This window comes from Anoplopoma fimbria, unplaced genomic scaffold (genome assembly GCF_027596085.1).
Source record: "Anoplopoma fimbria isolate UVic2021 breed Golden Eagle Sablefish unplaced genomic scaffold, Afim_UVic_2022 Un_contig_9115_pilon_pilon, whole genome shotgun sequence".
NCBI lineage: Eukaryota > Metazoa > Chordata > Actinopteri > Perciformes > Anoplopomatidae > Anoplopoma > Anoplopoma fimbria.
Genome location: NW_026553781.1, coordinates 12501 through 17176, shown reverse-complemented (window position 1 = coordinate 17176; position 4676 = coordinate 12501). Strand labels below are relative to the sequence as shown.

The following is a 4676-nucleotide window of genomic DNA, read 5'->3' as shown; positions in this document are numbered from 1 at the left end:
TGCTGCGTCTCCATTCTCCACCTGTCCTCCAGATGTCCTCGGACTCTTCCACCTGTCCCGGTCACATGACCTCACCTGCTCACCTGTTTCCACTCTCCCTCATCAGCCCTGCAGAAGATAACTGGCTCACTCGTTCCCTGTCAGGTTGTCAACATTGCTTACTTCTTCTCTTTCCAGCCGTCCACATCGACCCGATCTGATCTGTTCCTGCTTCCTGCTTCCTGATTCTTGTGTTTTCACCTGCTCTCTTGGATTTGTTTGGACTTCAACACACACCAGAAGTGCTTAAAGAGCTCAGGAATAATGAGAATCTCCATCATGTGACGTGGCAGAAAGCTCCACAGCAGCTGCTGAAGAGACCTTCTGGTGAGAGACGAGATGTTTCCAGGTCAGTCAGAAGGTCACGTCTGTAAAAAGAGGAGAGGAGATGATTCATCTCTCAGGATGCAGTGTGTCGTGTTGCATCAATGACATGTGTTGAGTGGAAAACAAGAGTGACTTCTACACCAGATTCAACTTAAAACAAATTGGTATTTATTGTAGGATAACAGGAGTATATCGCCCAGCAGTTATACGTGCACGGGCCTAGCAGTACTGAGAAGTTCAGCAACTAAAAGGCGCTTATACAGAGTGCGCATCATGTTATATAGGTTTTGTGAGTTGAATATGATAGGTCCAAAAATGAGAGAGGCGGCTCTTGGTTTAGACTTTTAGACTTTCTGAGGGCCTTGGTCAGTTTGTCGTAAAAAGAGCCTTTGTTATCTGTGGTCAGTTGGTCGTAAAGGCACATTCCTTCTTTAAGTGTCTCTGTTCTATTCCATCGTACGGCCAGGCACTAGAATGCCCTGTCCGGAGTATTTGACCTTCTAAGAGAACTTATAATCATTTACCGCAATGTGCACAGTGTGGTGTGATGTGAAAGCATAGACAAAATATACTGTGTTTGAGATTTGTATGTGTGCATTTATACATATGAATGTAATATTTTACATGACACATGTGTTTTATTATTATTTAACAGAACTCCACAGAGGTGAACCATCTCCTCTCCAGGATCTAAAACAGACCTGTTGCTCTGGACTGAAGAACCTTTTACTGTGTTTTTCATCTTCTGATCACTAAAAGTGTAATGATGCTCATGAAGGAAAGAGAGAAATAGTTCCTGTATCAAACCTCACATGGACAACATCTACTTCTTACTCCTATAACCTCAACCTTCTCCCACTCTGTTATCTTATCTTCTGCTGTAGATCCTGATCATCACCAGGGCTTCTGAATGAAGGCTGGGACACTGGGCTCTTTCTCATTTCCTGGTTTGGTGCCTCCTTGATTCCTCGATCCTCCGGTTTGTAATCCAGAAGTCGATCTCAGATCTTCATCTTGAAGCACATCCCGATTCCTAAAATGCATCTGGAGGATGGAGGAGGTTTGTAGGAGGAGCTATCACCGGTGTTTCCTTTGAGGAAGTGTTTTCAGCACCTGTTAACAAAATAAAAGAGAAGTGACACACAGCTGAACAATCTCAAACCATGAGAGGACTCTACAAATCTACCTGTTCTTTGTTTTCATTAACTGTATTTATTTTAGATGATCAAACTTTCTGCTTTTACAGTTCATGTAGCTCCTCATGAGGCTATTTTAACAGCATTCCTTAATGTCATTCACCTTGATATTAATTATGTTTTTACACTGAATGTAGCTTCATGTAATTCACCTGCTATAATCCTGACATGATGTTTACAAATGAAAACTGCTGAAGTCATCAAATTATTATATCAATGAGAACTTTCTCTTGGATTCAGCACTAATTTGCTGTATTTCATGGTGTCATATATATATATATATATATATATATATATATATATATATATATATATATATATATATATATATATATATATATATATATCTGAGTATATATCATCACTCAATTATGTCAATATTTGTATAGTACTTTTCAATGAAAACGTGTGACATCTGGTCGTTCTTGTCACTTTATGCCACGTTATGAATTCATTTAACAGTAAATATAAAAGTTGTCATGAACACTGTGATCTGACAGAGATCCTAAAACACAGAGTTCTAACTGAACAACAGACAGCTGATCAGCTGAGACCTTCTTCATATTTAACTGACGTCTCTTTAAAATGACTCTGAGGACGTCTCATTTGATGAATGTCTGTGTCCTCGACTCCTCGACTCCTCTCTCCTTTGTTCTCATCTCCCATCTGGATGGACTAAGAGGTGAGGAGGCGAGGAGGCGAGGAAAGGAAGCGAGGAAATGAGACAGACCTCATCTGGTCTCCTCTGTCATTAAGAGCAGACCAGATGTTACTCTTGTGTTGTTCCTCAACGATGTGACGCCTCACATCTCCTCTCTTAACCCTCCTTGAGGATCACCAGGTGTGTACAGGTGTAGAAACGGGTGGAGCTCCCAGTGGCTCTGAAGTGAATTTCTCCACATGTTGTCTTTGTGTGTTTGATCACCTGATTATCTCTCCATGTCCAGCAGGTGGAGCTGAAGCATCAACCACTGATGTCTGGAGCCTCACAGAGCTCTGCTCCACTTTTCTCCTTCATGTTCCTCTTCATGTTTATTTGCTCCACCTCCTCTGTTGATGCTCGTGTCATCTGGATAATTAATATCACAAACTGAAGTCAAACATGGACTCCAGGACTTTTTCTATCAGGAAATATGACAATCCATTTTCACCACTGTGATGGAAAAACTGATTCTGAGTCATAATGAGAAAGTTTCTCATTATTTTCAGTTAATAACTCATTATTTTGAGAATGTTTCTCATTTTGACTTGCAGGATTTGTTTTCCTCCATCACAGTTTCATAAATGGGCTTCTTATGAATGAAATAATGTCTCATATCAAATCATAATAAATATGTGTCACTATTTAACAGACTGAATGAAATAAACAGGCTGACATTTGTAGTATTCAATGTGATATAATGTTGGACCATTATCATAACCATGTAAATCATGAGTTTATTATTCACACATAACACAGTCTTTGTCTGAACATAATTCTTCTGTAAAATCATGCTCTGTAAATCATAATCGCTCATTCAAAAAACTTTTAAACAATGTTTCACTAAATATTTCTGCTTCAAAATAAAAAAGGTTCTGACCAACAGTTCACTGATTCATTTTACAAAAAGGAAATTAACATTGTATGAATAAATTAGAGCACCCTCTTTCTCTGAGTAAAAAGAGTTTAATTGTTTAATGCACTAACGAAGGTGAGATTGAATTTGCATGTAAAGTTGATAGTGTTTTTTTTAAATCGATACAAAGCATAATATAGCTTTTTCAAATGTTTCATTTTTACTAGAAAAAACACATAACTGGACTGTAAAGCTACAGTGTGTGTGTCTAGTGGTGGGAATCATCAGAGGCCCAACGAGGCGATTTTACAATTTTATGAGGACATTTTGCAATATGCCGAATATTGTGATTTATTACCTTTTTTCAACTGCATATTTATCAACACATACTTTATCTAATAAGATCAAGTTTTCATTCTGTTCATCTCACTTCAGTCATTTCTATGACAGCAACATGGTTTAGGCAGTCACACAGACAGACTGACAAACACAAAAGCTGTCATAAGTGTTTCATGATGCACTGAACAAACTGAACTGTTTGTATTACTTTACACATGAGCAACTATAAAAAACTCAGCTCTCTCTAGAGTAATGAAGAAACAATAGTTACAAAAGGTTTACTTTGTATTTCCAATTAGAGATGTCAGGATATGAAATGTTCACAGTTATTGTCGGAGGAAATATACATTTTTAAATAATTATTAGCAGAATATTTCTAACAGGCCTATAGCCAATGAAATAAAGTTTGTTATCATCATGAACAGTTTTTTCATCTCTAATGATCTTAAGTCGTTATTTGCATTAAATAAACAATTCAAATGATTATGAAGCGCAAGATTGTATTTATATTGATATCAGTAGTTTTAATTATATATAAAAAGAACTAGTGTTAGAAAGTTAATCAGAGAAGAAGTGCTAAGAGAACAATCTACTTACTATAGTTATAGTCCAATTATCAAAATCAAGGTTTTACCTTCAGCAAAAGAGCAAGATTGAAATGAACACATATACATACTTATATATCCATACATATATAAACATATGTAGATACATATGTATAAATATATATATATATATATAAATGATGGCATAATAGTAAAACAATACAGTAGCCTTATAAAACTGAACAGTGAGATTGAATCTTTTCCAGATCACAGCAGAATGTTGAAGGATCAGATTCCTCTCATTTCTTCATGAGGTTGGTTTTTCTTTTCATCCTGTTCTCTGTGAACCTTCTACTTTCACTTTGTATCGTCACAGAGACGGAACATCAGACGGATTTCAACTCAATTAAAGGTAAATAGGACAGAATAATCCATCAGTATTGTAGATCAATAGAATGTGTTTGTATGTTCTTCAGCACGGAGTCATAAATGGCCTCAGTAGGCTGCTGGAAATGGAATCAGAGTTCTCAGGAGTTCATTAGGTCACTGAATGTGCAGGTTGGTCCGAGGAGGAACTGAACGGCAATAAATCATGTGTAACTATATATATATATATATATATATATATATATATATATTTAACAGTTTATTCTCTTTTTGGTCTGAAGTCTATT

At 36.7% G+C, this 4676-nt stretch overlaps 1 long non-coding RNA gene across 1 annotated transcript; it reads left to right on the top strand.

Moving 5' to 3' along the window:
• LOC129116831 (uncharacterized) lies at window positions 1-3138 on the top strand. The gene is made up of 3 exons (XR_008533704.1): window positions 1-388; window positions 1251-1426; window positions 2510-3138. It is a non-coding gene; the product is annotated as an uncharacterized LOC129116831 (long non-coding RNA).
• The last annotated feature ends 1538 nt before the right edge of the window (window positions 3139-4676 follow it).